This window comes from Microcaecilia unicolor, chromosome 2 (assembly GCF_901765095.1).
Source record: "Microcaecilia unicolor chromosome 2, aMicUni1.1, whole genome shotgun sequence".
Taxonomy (NCBI): Eukaryota; Metazoa; Chordata; class Amphibia; order Gymnophiona; family Siphonopidae; genus Microcaecilia; species Microcaecilia unicolor.
In genome coordinates, this window is record NC_044032.1 from 511,656,939 (window position 1) to 511,672,677 (window position 15,739).

The window sequence follows — 15,739 nt, forward strand, 5'->3', positions numbered from 1 at the left end:
TGAAAGCGCCAAACCCCTTCGAGAAAAACAGCACTGGCTCCCAATCAAAGAACTTATTGCGTTCAAAATCTGCACCTTGGTTCATAAAATCCTCACGGCGAAGCCCCAGGATACATGACACACCTTATAGACCTACCAACCAGAAACACAACAAGATCAACACGAACATACCTAAATCTCCACTACCCAAGCTGCAAAGGACTCAAATACAAATCAACTTATGCATGCAGCTTTTCCTACATAAGCACACAACTATGGAACGCGCTACCAATCGCTGTGAAAACAACGTATGACCACCTAAACTTCCAGAAATCACTAAAAACTAACCTGTTCAAAAAGGCATACACTACTGATCCAAATTAAATGCCTGAACCCTGCAACACAACGAAACCAAAGCTCGTACTGGACATAACTAAACTCTTCCTCCCTATGATTCCCTAAAGTGTCTGTTACACATGAACTTTCTCTTCCACAACATCACTTTGTATTTGTTCATACCGGAATTGGTGATCGCCTTTACGGTACTATGTAAGCCACATTGAGTCTGCAAATAGGTGGGAAAATGTGGGATACAAATGTAACAAAGAAATAAAATAAATAAATAATAAATACTTCATCTTGATTTGTCTTTGCCAGTTTTGCTTCCCAATTACTGGTGTTGCCATCTAATCACCGCTATACTTGACTGATTCCACGCCTTCTATACAGGATTCCTTTGAATTTATCCCATGCATTTTTGAATTTGATAGGTCCTGACAACCACAAACTGTTTTACCAGCAGGGAGGGTGAACAATTTTCAAATAGTCTATTTGCCCAGATTTTTCTGAGAGGGGTATTGTTGGAGTGATGATTGTTGGGAGATGGTGCAAAGAGCCTACAAGTTAATGGGGGGGGGGGGGGGGGGGGGGGGGGGGGGCGGGGAGCAAGGCTGAAGGTTTGCTTAGGGTGCTTAATATACTTGCAATGGCTCTGTCGGTGCTGTTGGTGGTGATTTTTGTAACCAGCATAACATATCAAATGCTTTTATCATCAAGGTGAAGATCCTTTCTAAATATCTCTGGGACTGTATTTCTACAGGAAGCAAATCACAATCTGGTTGTTTTAGTCAGTGTCCTGCTCATTACTACATGAATGTTTCATCGTATTTTAATTTCAACATAACCCTACATGACATTTGGCCTTTTATTATTTTGTGTCTAATAAAGAATATTAAAATCCTGTGAACCTCTGAGGAAATCTTCAGCAAATCCATGTGAAATAAAATAGGAGGGGAGAGTAGAAGAGTTAGACACTATCTGCATGTGTAAAAAACTGATTTACATATGTCAATTTGAATACACATATAACTTGTACCAGTGGTATATAGAGATGTGAAGAAATGGAGTTCTTGGTGTAGTTGGGCAGGTCTTTAAGGTATAATTGAATTTCATATGTTGGAATAGCAGTATATATATGTTCCTGAAAATTTCCTCAGTGGCGTTTATCACATGCTTTGAGTCACATGCAATATAAGAACCCAAGAGCTGTCACCATGAGTCAGGTTAAAAATAACTGCTGCCTAACTTCTCATTTGTAGAATAGCTTCTTCTGATAAGTGTCATGCCGGATACATATATTTTTTTCTGCAGCACTACATGCATTTTAGAAAAGGCTGCACATTCAGCTACACTTCTGTAAAATATGTGGCAAACTGAACATCCCAACTTGGACCTGACCTGTGTTCTTACCTAGATACCCCATACATGATTTGTCTCCACATTCAAATTGTGCTTGGATTGTCCATGGAGGTGTGCATCTTTTTGCAATATGTGATATTCTAAGTTCCTTGTGTAATCTTAGTTTTAGCCCAAATCAAACAACTAGAAATAATGGGGAGAGTGCACAGCTGAGCAGCCAAAGTGTTACTTGAAATGGATAACTTATCTGTTTAAAGTTAAGCAGACATAACTTTATATGGATTAGTTATCTGTTTAGTTATTTCTGCTCTTTTTTGTATTCAGTCTTGAATACATATGTTTCTGGTCAGTGGCTGAACTTCACCGCTCTTCAAAAACTTTTACCAGTGCTCTGGGAACACTCCAAATCCTTTCCAAACTAGAGACCTTTTATAGTGGATCTAGTGATTTTCTTTTAGCCGGAGTAGACAATGCTGCAGATTATATCTGTGCTTTTTAAATACTGTTCCTAAGAAGTCTAATGAAAGGCAATTTTATAATGGGGTGCCATGAGTAGGTCCTACTTTGTATCGAAAAGTCAGCACCTACTATACTTTTCTTCATAAAATGCTAGCAAAATTAATCTAACAAGTGCCTACATTGCAGGCATGGACGTTACATCAGCTCTAGAGCCTGATATGTACACTGTCTCATGCTCCACCCAAATCCCAGAAATGCCAAACATACCACAAAGTGTTCCCTACAAAGGATGATGATGTCCAAGGAGTAGGGAAGGGATGTGGAGCAACCAGTCCAGGCGGGACTGCTTGCTCCACCAGGTCCTTCCTTGAGAAAGCTCACGAGACAAAACAGGACCCCGTTGGATGCTGAAATAAAGATAAGTGTTATATGCTATAAGACAAATATATGAAAGAAAGATAAAGTGAAAAATTGAGGTTTTTAGCCAGTGAAGAATTGACGTCCAGCGAGTCATAAACAACATTTTTTTTGTTACATTTGTACCCTGTGCTTTCCCACTCATGGCAGGCTCAATGCGGCTTACATATTGTATACAGGTACTTATTTGTACCTGGGGCAATGGAGGGTTAAGTGACTTGCCCAGAGTGACAAGGAGCTACCTGTGCCTGAAGTGGGAATTGAGCTCAGTTCCTCAGGACCAAAGTCCACCACCCTAACCACTAGGCCACTCCTCCACTCCATAGTAATGACTGAGGATAGAGGATTTTTTCCTCCAAAAATGAACAATTAAAAATTAAAAAATTGAAAAAATTGAAAAAATTGTAAATTAAATTTAGGTTTACAAAATATAAAACAAACTTTCCATGAAAATGCATTAAAACTGCTGCTAGGACAATAATATAAAAACTAAACAATCATTTGATATAAGAAGGATTTTAAACTTTTCCTAAAATAATAATAATCCTTAATCTGACATAAACTGCCAGGGAGTAATTTCCATTGTTTTGTGGCCTGAAATGCCCAGGTAGAATTAAATATCATCTTATTTCTTTTTCCTTTAAAACCGGGGAAATCAAAAGACAGCTGAATTCGTAACTTCCAAGCATTTGAAAATGGAGAAATTCAAACCAAAGAATACAAATATGATGGTACACTATAATTTAAAATCCAAAAATCATTAATGACTACAATACTACTCATCAACCACTTAAAGTACGTGCTCCTCCCCCTTACCTCCATAATGTCTAACCCAGTGGTGCTGAAATGGGTCCTTGGGCCCCTCCTAGCCAGCTGAGTTTCAGAATATCTACATGTATATCCATGAGATATTTGTATTCACCGAAGGCATGCAAATATCACATATGAGTTTATCTAGTTGGGCAGACTGGATGGACCGTGCAGGTCTTTTTCTGCCGTCATCTACTATGTTACTGTCCACCTTATAATTGAAAGAGAAAAACACCTAGATTTCGACCCAAATCGGGAGATAGACGTTTATCTCACAAAAATGAATAAATCGGTATAATGGAAAGCCGATTTTGGACGTTTTCAAGTGCACTCCATCGCGGAAGCGTACAAAGTTGACGGGGGCGTGTCGGAGGCGTGGCGAAGGTGGAACTGGGGCGTGGTTATCGGCCGAGGAGAGATGGGTGCCTTTCGCCGATAATGGAAAAAAAGTATGCGTTTGTAGCTAGACTTTAGGGCACTTTTCCTAGACCCTGTTTTTTCACGAATAAGGCCCCAAAAAGTGCCCTAAATGACCAGATTACCACCAGAGGGAATCGGGGATGACCTCCCCTGATTCCCCCAGTGGTCACTAACCCCCTCCCACCACAAAACATGATGTTTCACAACTTTTTATTTTCACCTTCAAATGTCATACCCACCTCCCTGGCAGCAGTATGCAGGTCCCTGGAGCAGTTGTTAGGGGGTGCAGTGGACTTCAGGCAGGTGGACCCAGGCCAATCCCCCCCTACCTGTTACAATTGTGCTGCTTAATGCTTAGCCGTCCAACCCCACCAAACCCACTGTACCCACATGTAGGTGCCCCCTTCACCCCTTAGGGCTATGGTAATGGTGTAGACTTGTGGGCAGTGGGTTTTGAGGGGGATTTGGGGGGCTCAACACACAAGGGAAGGGTGCTATGCACCTGGGAGCTCTTTTACGTTTTTTTTTGTTTTTGTAAAAGTGCCCCCTAGGGTGCCCGGTTGGTGTCCTGGCATGTGAGGGGGACCAGTGCACTACGAATCCTGGCCCCTCCCACGAACAAATGCCTTGGATTTATTCGTTTTTGAGCTGGGCGCTTTCATTTTCCATTATCGCTGAAAAACAAAAACGCCCAGCTCACAAATTGTCGAATAAAACATGGACATCTATTTTTTTCGAAAATACGGTTCAGTCCGCCCCTTCACGGACCCGTTCTTGGAGATAAACGCCCATGGAGATAGACGTTTTCGTTCAATTATGCCCCTCCACGTTATGTAAATATCACATGCATATTCTTGAAAGGTATCAATACAAGCTGAAGTATTTTTATGGTTTTGTGATTCAAGTGTTTGTCTGCTATTTTAGAAAACTGGATTTCTTTGTTACATTGCTTGACAGTTTTGATTTTTTAGAGGGGAATTTCAGGATATTAAGGGTGCAGTTATCAACGTTAAGCTACTGTTAAGATGTGTTATTTTACCACTAACTCATGCTATTTTAGCACAGGTCCCATTTAATGCAATGAGACCTAGTTACTAATTACTGGGGTTAACAGTAAAATAACAATGGTAGCCCACATTGATAACTTCTCCCTTAAGGTGGCTATTTCAGATGCCCAACTCATGATTTACATATATAAATACTGACATTTACATTTGAATCTCAGGTACATGTAGAAAACCCACTTTTAGCAAGCCGAGATTTACATGTGTAATGTGCACATGGCAAGGGGGTGTGGTTTGGGCATATTATGGGCAGGGCCAAAAAAATAGACATGCATTCTCCATTTCAGAAGAAGAATATATGTTTATGATCTTCAAGATCATCGTTAAGATTTACAGCTGCTCCCAGGGATGTCTAGGTTTTATGAAAGTGCTCAGTTTGGCCAGCACTCTACAGGAGAGATTTAAGGTATAAAGTTAGTAATGTACACCTTCACAGGCCAGATTGCTGTGCAGTCAGAACACAGCCTCCCAGTTTGTACTTTATAATTAAATAAACAAAAAAAATCATGAAAATCTCTATGATGTAAGTTTACTTGAAAGCTAGAGTTAAGATCAGCCATATCTGAACATTAATCAGAGACTTGCTAGGCTGAACAACAGTGTATAGAATTTCCTTCCCCTCTTTCCCCCAAAAAGGAATACCGAATCGAAGCTGTCTTTTTCACTTTATTTCCTAGCATGGCATTTAGCAGATTGTCTCAATTTTTCTGCAGACAAGTTAGGTTAGTGGGGATCCTCATTCTCTGGTATTAAATTAACTGTAATGAAAACAGCAGTGCATTTTAAATTCATGCCATGTTTCTTTCATTGTGTTAGAAAAAAATGCATACAACCCTGGAATCATAATTAGAACAAGACTTTTCAATTTTTTTCTTGGCATCTGCCAATTCTGCAACCAGACTACGGTCATTGTTTTAGAAATATACCCCTATGTAGATAGCAGCATTTACAGGTGATTATCATATAAATGTGTAAATACCTGTTTCAGAAAGCTGATATGTACATGGTGTCCGGAAAAAACAGGACCCCAATATTTTTCCAAATCACCCTAAACAAGTGTACTATTATTAAAAATTATACGCATGACCAGCACCTGCCAAACTACCACTGGGGTAATGCATGGACCTGGCCATAATTCTGAGTTTGGTGTGTGCTGAATCCTATGGTAGACCATGGGGGTGTTCCCAGCAGTAATTAGCAGCACTGCCACATAGGTAGCACATGAGCCCTTACCACTAGGTTAATCAATGGCTTGGTGGTAAGGGCTCAGACTGTTAATAGGGAAAGGGAAATGGGACTTGATATATGACCTTTCTGTGGTATTTAGCAACTACATTCAAAGCAGTTTACATATATACAGGCACTTAATTTGTTTTGTACCTGTGGCAATGGAGGGTTAAGTGACTTGCCCACAGTCACAAGGAGCTGCAGTGGGAATTGAACCCAGTTCCCCAGGATCAAAGTCCGCTGCACTAACCACTAGGCTACTCCTCCACTCACACTAATTTTAATTTTTGTGCACTCCCATTTCCCGGCCCATTAAAAATGGCCTTTTTCCCAGCCGCGGTAAAAAGTGGCCCAGTGAACACCAAAAAGATACACCCACACTACCACAGGCCACTTTTTACCGTGGCTTTAAAAAAGGACCCCAATAATTTTTAGCACCCCCTAAAAACGCTAGAGCACCTTAGTAAACAGGGCCTTAAATGTTTACACAATTGAAAAGTATTTTGAAACTAAGTAAGGGGTCCCATTTTTTTCTGAACACCGTGTACATGTAGAGAACCACATCATTCAGAGATTTCAAAGGAGCCTGGTTTGGGTGGGGCTTTGGCAAGACTAAAATCTACATGTGTATTACCCACTTTACAAATGGAATGTACATGTATAAGGAAAACTTTCTATGTTGAGTTTTACACCTACTCAAAGGTATGCATAGGTTTTTAAAAAGTGCTCATTGTGGCCTGGGCTTTACATGAGGGATTTGGTGAGTCATTCTTCTTTTTTTAGTCTAGGTTTATTTATTAAGATTTTCAAGAAAACAATAATAACAAAAATTAAAACCATAACAATAAGAGCAAACAAAAGACAGCGTGGATATTGTTACAAGAGAAAAATTGAAGAAAGGTAAGTATTGACAGGGCAAAGACAAGAGATTATAAAGATAACCATTTAGCATTAAATTTAGTCAAAAAGGTTCATTTTTTGGCAATATAGGCTTCAACTCTGTACATTAACCATGTTAAGTTCCACTATTTATCTATTAGATTGTAAGCTCTTTGAGCAGGGACTGTCTTTCTTCTATGTTTGTGCAGCGCTGCGTACGCCTTGTAGCGCTATAGAAATGCTAAATAGTAGTAGTAGTAATGATATATCTTTCCATGAATTTAAAACAATTTTAAAAGCCAAGGAAAGTAAAGTAGCTACTAAGGAACATTCATGCTGATTAAGAAAAGACTTAAAACATATAGAACAGAGAATGACATATCTGTAAGTGAACTCATTATTGAGAGATGTGGAGGGGCATTTTCAATATGATATCTAAATCCGATTTGGGACGTTTTGCTGAAAACACCCAAAAATCAAGTGGAGAACACAGCAATTTTCTAACCAGGAAAATGTCATTTTGTTTTGAAAATGGCCATTTGCTAGATGTTGTTGTGCTCAGTGTGTTTATCTTTTTGGACTATTTTTGTAACTATCTCTGAGAAGATTCATAGTCTGTTGAAACAAGCCAAACTGCACCTGGGCATAATATGAATGCTTTATGATTTAGGGGCTTTTCGTTTAGAAAGGGATATCCTAGGGAATTTACCATCGCATAAAAATTTCACCAATAACTGTTCCACCACAACTTAGGCTGCAGAAAATGCATGATCCCTGGGCGGTACAGGACAGTGACATCCTACGGAACACCTATCCAGTTAGTGACTTCCAAATTTTGTGGGTTTTATGACCCCATTTGGGGTCACAATCTATAGTCTGGAAAGCTCTGACATTGGCATATATCCAGCATGTACACACATATGCATAATCTGATATAACATTTATGTATATAACTGGTATGTAAGTCTTTAGCTCTTGCTTTTTACAATTACCTCTGAAATGACTACCACATATATGTTTCAGTTATATTCCAAAGTATAATTGTAGCGCTTGTCCTGGAGTTTTTGAAATTATGCTCACAGTATCGCAGTGGTTCCCAAACCTGATTCTGAAGGCATATCACAATGAATATTTATGAGAGAGATTTACTTTCACTGCCTCCACTGCATGCAAATCTCTCTCATGAATATTCATTGTGATATCCGGAAAACCTGACTGGCAGGGGTATCTCAAGGACCAGATTTAGGAATCGCTGATCTATTGGCTTTTAAAGAAATAAAAGTATAATTATTATTAGGAAGCCATTTTGTTATACAATAGAAAAGGATCTTTGAAAATTCATATAACATACAATATTTTATTTGCAATTATTTAGTTACTGTTCATGTTGGTACAAATTTGTGATATAAAAGAACTCTACATCTCAAACCATGTAATGGTGATACAGAGGAGCACTTTCGATATGACATCTAAGTCGGACTTTGGACATTTTGTGCTAAATGTTCCAAATCTGAATAGAAAACATGACTATTTTCAAAATCACAAAATGTCGAGCTTTTTAAAAAATACTATTTGTAACAAGGTTTTCTGCTCTGTGCATTTATTTTTTCAGACCATTTTTGAAAAAAAAAAAAAAAAACCCGTACAAGTGGAAAACGTAGAAAATCAAACCACTTGGGTATAGGAGGGGTCAACAGACTGGTCCCCCAGACATCCCACCAGAACAATGGGGCACCCTAGGGGACACAGCTGTGGACTTCATATAAATGCTCCCAGGTACACATCTCACTGTTGTTCCCTTATCTCATCTGATGAGTCTTCAAAACCCACTACTCCCAATTGCACACCACTACAAAAGCCCTTATGGGTGAAGGGAGCACCTATATGTGGGTACAGTGGGTTTCCGGTGTGTTTTGAAGGGCTCATAGTTTCCACCACAAGTGAACAGGTAGGGGGAGGTATGAGTCTGGGTCCATTTGTCTACAGTGCACTGTACCCATCACTACACTACTCTAGGGACATGCGTAATGCTCTAATGGACCTGGCAATAACATCTGAGGCTGTCATAGAGGAATCTGGTAAGTACTATTTTTATTCACATTTTGGGGGGGATGGGAGGGGGTCAGTAACTACTGGGGGAGTAAGGGGGGGGGTCATCCCTAAATCCCTCCAGTGGTCATGTGGTCATTTAAGACACCTTTTTGTGTTTTATTCTTTTGAAAAAGAGGTCTAGACCAAAACGTTGACGTTTTCACACTAGACATTTTGGTTTTGTTCCATTATGGCTGTAAAACGTCCAAGTGTTAGGCACGCCCTCAGCCTGCCCTAACCCTGCCTTCAAAACACCCCTGACATTCCCCCTTGTCATTTGGACGCACTGCAGATGAAATGCATAGATAGACATCTGCAAAATAGGTTTTGAAAATACTGATTTGGACGTTTTGAGAAGAAATCCATCCAAATATGTTTTATGACACTTTTTGGACATTTTTCTCTTTCGAAAATGAGCCCCATAGACTACAAAGATAAATATACGAAGTTTTAACATTTGCAGTTTGCACGCTACAATAAAAAAAAATTGAAACCAGAAAGTGTACTCAAGATGTTTCCTGCATTACCTGAACGTATAACAGAGTACTATGAAGAAAATAATTGGTCCTTTCATTCATCTAAGGAAGCTGAATTATAATATATAACAACATTGTTTCCTCCTTCTGCCTCTTGGAAGATGACAAGTGAATCTGGCACTAAAATCAGCAACCAGACTCGTCATCCCAAAAGCGGTTTCATACATACATCTGAATTTTTTTTATCGCAATGCACATTGGGATCCTGTTGGCTGAAAGGCACTATAGAAATACAATTTTAATTGCTCATATTAATCAAAATCACCTGTACAATAGCACTCCTTATTTGTTAACACTTTTATTAAATGAGATCATTAAGTATGTTGACGATATAAATATACAGTGCTACAAATACACAGTGGTTACCAACATTTTGTCCTGTGTGACCTTCCTTTAGAGTTGGAATAAAATGAATGGCTATTTACTGGTTTCTTTAGAAGAGCTCTGCTTCATAAAAGCTTGGTTTTGTAAATTGCTATTCAAAATTTGTCACAATTAATTCCACCTTCCAATTCCATTATGTTGAACTTCTATAGCAGCAAGGCCTGCTGCAGAGTAGCAAATTTCTCATCCTGTTATAAAACCAATGAGCGGACCCACAGAATATGTAAAGTAAAATCAATTAAAATTAGATTGGTAGGCCAGCTCAGTAGTTCTGTGGCATCTGTGTGGAGCAGGGCCTTAGGCCTGTGCAAATGGGATGGCTGCACAGGGTGCAAGAGAGGTTACAGCAATAAAATTTCTTTTCATTATCTCTTCTTTTTGGCTATGGTACAGTGGGTGGGGTGGGGGCACCAGGGGGTGTCACACAGAACACAATTCTGGCCTGGCACAGTTCTAGTTTAGAGGGACCTAGTTAGTTCCTGACTCAGATGTTCTACCCCCCTGGGTTGGTCAGGGATGGCATTACTGTCAAGAAAGTCAAAGTCCTTGCAATACTAATTCCTAATGCCTGGATTTAGAGGGGTCCTTTTACCAAGTTGTGGGAAAAAGGGCCCTGCGCTAACGGCAGGTGCCATTTTTCCATGTGTCAGGGCCTTTTTACCGCAGTGGGTAAGAATACCCCAGGCACACATGGCCATGTGGTAAAAGAACTCTTACCGCATGACAATGTGACAGGGAGCCCTTACTGCCACCCACTGAGGTGGCAATAAGGGCTCCCGTGCTAACCCAGTGGTAACCAGGTAGCACACGTCGATGCCCGATTACTGCTGGATTATCTCCATGCAAGCCACTTCCAGGGTTTTCATTTTCCCCCAGAAATGGCGTGTGCTCAGTGCAGAACTACCACCGGCGGCCACATTGGGTAGGCGGTAGTCCCGGAAAACAAGTGGTAAACCTGCATTGGGTTTACCACCGCTCTGTAAAAGGGCCCCAGAGCCTATGGGCCCAATATTCAGATTGTGAGAGGCAGCCCGCATAAGGGCCGTGATCCCCACTGACTCCACATATTCAATGCTGGGCCATTTCCAGTGACCAGCATGGAATATCCGGGGGACTTTCTGGGCTGGCTCAAACTTAACCGGTTAAGTGAATATTCATTGCTGGCCAGTTTAGCTTATAGTGGCCAAAGATAGGACTACTATTTAGGTGGTCTGATTTGGCCACTAAATGTAGCTAGCCAGGGCTTAAATATTCTCAGATAGCTGGCTATATTGTGTGATACAGCTGGTTAGCAGCTATGAGCTAACCGCAAATATTCAGCGGAGATAACTGGCTATCTCCCACTGAATATTAGCGGTTAGCCAGATAAATGCCATTTAACCGCCCAGGAGTCGTTCCTGGACAGTTAACTAGCTCTGAATATTGGCCAGTATGATTTTGAGTTTATGGAAAGAGCCCTGGTGTATGGCCCTTAGCCGAGGACTCTTACTGCATGACTGGACCAAGTTAGGAGAGGAGAAGAAATATGGAAAAACTCCATGGAACTAGAATCCCTACTGGGTCAAAACTGATCCCAATCTTTGTTCCAACTAAGCTAGATCACGCTAAAAGCCCCTTCTTTTCAATGCTGCTTTTAAATCTGACCCCATGATTCACCGGCTCACAGCCTTGTTGCTTCAATTATCTTTTTATACATTAATTTCCAATATATTTTGTGTTCTGTATGTTTGTCTTGATTCAATTATAAGCTATATAAGCTACACTCAGGAGGAACTGTCTCATTATTGGTAATTAATTGTCATGTACTGCACACATCAAACAGCACTATAGAAGTAGAAGTGGTGGTATTGTGTGAAGTCCCTGGTTTGGAAGGGGAATACATCCTTTCTTTCCCCACTTCCCTGGGAAAATCAATGCTTAGATTTAGAGAAATTTCTGGGTTCCAGGGAGAGGGCCTTTGATGAGGGAGAAGAAGTCAACTTTGGAGTGCTGGTGTGGTTTATATCTTCCACATATCCACAAGGAAGGCTCAAGGTTCTGCAGAAGAGAAAGGGTTCCTGGAAATATGAAACAGAGGTGAGAATGTTGATGTGAAAAAAGGCTGGTGAGGTAAGAAGTCCAGTCACTAGCATGGGGAGAAACCATAAAACTCCAAGGAGACAAGTTGTGTGGTGACGACTGAAAGGTAGGAATTTGAGTTATTGTTCTGTATTTACCCTCTTTGAGTACTGGATTGGGTAAAGGAATCTTTTCGTTTGTATTGTGCCAAAGAATTTTATCAGTAAACTTCCTTTCATTAGTCTCTTGGACTGTGATTTTGGAAGTGTCAGGAATTGACAGATTGTGAGCGAAGACTCCATAAAGAAAAAGCCTTGAAAGTTCATTTCCCTCCACCCAACATGAAGCCTGGACAGCCTTCCCCTACCCAACCCAGAAACCCTGACTATAGAAAAAGAGGGTACCCTAGGCCTACACAGAAGAAAGGAAACTAGGAATGTATTGCTGGGGGGGGGGGGGGGGGGGGGGGGGGGGGGGGGATATCAGGGCAGTTGGCCCTGGCATTGTAATTTGAGGGGTCCTGCAAAATTTCTGTAGCTCCATTCTCTGTTGCCTCCTGACCATACTTCCTGTTTGTGCTAGCAGGCTAGAAGTTGCAATGACCTGTGTGGTGGTGGTGGAGACCACAGCAGCAGCAGGAAGGTACAGAGGGAAAGGACTAGGAGGGCCTCCTCCTCTTTATCTTGTTCAATTCTTTCTGTAGTTTGTTTAGCATTTTTTCCATAACTCTCCTTTTATTGAATTTTTCTGTATTGAGAACGTCAATTAACTTAAATATTCCATCATTGCCAAAATTAGAGGAACATCTTTATAGTGTACATCTCATGTAACACCAGTAACATTTCAATTCACACCAGCTAGTCTTTTCTTAAGTTTAAGATGAACCTAAATACCTTTACATATTAATGCTTATTATTTTTAATTACATTTGAATGAATTCACAACTCAAAGTGAATTCATCAAAAACGCAATAGAACAGAATCATCCTGAAAGAAAAAAATTCCAATAGGTCTAATTTGCATATAACCCCCATTATGGAGAAAAAGAAAAGAGAAAAAAATATAAGAAAAGAAAATACCCCTTGCATTAGGAACCCATTAACTAACAAAAGTGACCCCTATTACCCCCACCTAACAACCATTATACATCAAACTTGCTATTAAACCTCATTCACCCTTTGCGAAAGCAAATTTTCCAACTAATTTGGATCTAAACCAGCATACTTATTCACCTTATAAGAAATCAAACATTTACAAGGAAACCTCAAAAAGAAATTTGCACACAGATAAAAACCATATACCTTATCCAGTTTGCTCATCCATGCCAGTTACTAAGATCTATAATCCCTTCATCTCTTGTACAGAAACATAGGGGGGCCTTTTACTAAGCTGTGGTAGCATTTTTAGCTTGCGGTAGAAATCAGCTGGTGGTAAATGCCAAGACACCCATTAATACTACAATATTTTTGTAAGCCACTTTGAGCCTGCTATCAGTGGGAAAAGGTGGGATACAAATGTGATAAATAAATAAATAAATAAAATATTCCTTTGGGTGTCTAGGCATTTATTGCCAGCTGATTTCTACCATGAGCTAAAAAACGCTACCATGGCTTAATAAAAGACCCCTATAAAAATTTCAATAAGAGGAAGCTCTTCTTCCAACCCTAAGTTGCCCTGGATATATTGGGGAATAACTATCAGCCTTATTTTCGAAAGAGAAGGATGCCTATCTTTCGACACAAATCGCAAGATGGGTGTCCTTCTCACAGGGTCGCCCAAATTGGCATATTCAAAAGCCGATTTTGGGCGTCCTCAACTGCTTTCCGACGCGGGGATGACCAAAGTTCACGGGGGGGGGGGGGGGGATGTCGGAGGTGTAGTGAAGGCGGGACTGGGGCGTGCCCAACACATGGGCGTCCTCAACCGATAATGGAATAAAGAAGGGCGTCCCTGACGAACACTTGGACGACTTTACCTGGTCATTTCTTTCTTACGACCAAGCCACAAAAATGTGCCCTAAATGACCAGATGACCACCGGAGGGAATCAGGGATGACCTCCCCTTACTCCCCCAGTGGTAACTAACCCCTCCCATTCTCAAAATAAATTAAAAAATATTTTTCCAACCTCTATGCCAGCCTCAAATATCATACCTAGCTCCATGACAGCAGTATGCAGGTCCCTGGAGCAGTTTTAGTGGGTGCAGTGCACTTCAGACAGGCGGACCCAGGCCCATCCCCCCCTAACTGTTACACTTGTGGTGGTAAATGTGAGCCCTTCAAAACCCACCAGAAACCCACTGTACCCACATGTAGGTGCCCCCCTTCACCCCTTAGGGCTATGGTAGTGGTGTACAGTTGTGGGGAGTGGGTTTTGGGGGGCTCAGTACACAAGGTAAGGGAGCTCTGCACCTGGGAGCAATTTCTGAAGTCCACTGCAGTGCCCCCTAGGGTGCCCAGTTGGTGTCTTGGCATGTCAGGGGGACCAGTGCACTACGAATGCTGGCTCCTCCCATGACCAAATGGCTTGGATTTGGTCGTTTCTGAGATGGGTGTCCTCGGTTTCTGTTATCACCGAAAATCGGGGACGACCATCTCTAAGGACGACCATCTCTAAAGTCGACCTAAATTTCATGATTTGGGCATCCCCGACCGTATTATCGAAACGAAAGATGGATACCCATTTTGTTTCGATAATACAGGTTTCCCCGCCCCTTTGCCGGGATGTCCTGCGAGGACGTCCTCAGGAAAACTTGGGTGCCCCTTTTGATTATGCCCCTCTATATGGGTCAATATATGACCTCATGTGCACCTTTCTTTAAATTAGTCACCTTATTTTCTAACTCCTCTTATTCACTTACCTATCTATAAGTTAATCATCTCTCGGACCTCACGTGCAACTTTCTTTAAATTAGTCACCTTAATTTCTAACTCCTTTTACTCTCTTACCTCTCTATATGTTCCATCTTTGCTTATACTCTACACTGTCAATTAAAATGTTCTATTATGAATTGTGTTGACATTGCAAGTAGTATACTATGGGCCTGATTTTCAAAAGAGATCGCCGGCCATCTTCCGACATAAATCGGGAGATGGCCGGTGATCTCCTGAAGTTGGCCAAATCGGTATAATCGAAAGCCGATTTTGGCCGGCTTCAACTGCGTTCCGTCTCGGGACTGGCGAAAGTTCAAGGGGGTGTGTTGGCATGATAGTGAAGGCGGGACAGGGGCGTGCGTTGAGATGGCCGGCTTCACCCGATAATGGAAAAAAGAAAGCCGGCCTTCACAAGAATTTGGTCCGCTTTATTTGGACCCTTTTTTTTCAGGTCTAAGTCCCACAAAACTGCCTGAACTGACCAGATGACCACCGGAGGGAAACGGGGATCACCTCCCATGACTCCCCCAGTGGTCACTAACCCCCTCCCACCCTTAAAAAAACAACTTTAAAAACTTTTTTTGCCAGCCTCTATGTCAGCCTTAAATGTCATACTCAGGTCCATCGCGACACTATACAGGTTCCTGGAGCAATTTTAGTGGGTGCAGTGGACTTCAGGCAGGCGGGCCCAGGCCCATCCCCCCTACCCTTTACACTTGTGGTGGTAAATGGGAGCCCTCCAAACCCCCCCCCAAACCCACTGTACCCACATGTAGGTGCCCCCCTTCACCCCTTAGGGCTATGATAGTGGTGTATAGTTGTGGGGAGTGGGTTTTGGGGGGCTCA

General features: G+C 41.3%; 1 protein-coding gene across 6 annotated transcripts in view; it reads right to left on the bottom strand.

The window, feature by feature from the left end:
* The window catches only part of LDB2 (LIM domain binding 2), a 687,185-nt gene that overhangs the window by 240,919 nt on the left and 430,527 nt on the right, over positions 1-15,739 (bottom strand). The window lies entirely within an intron of this gene.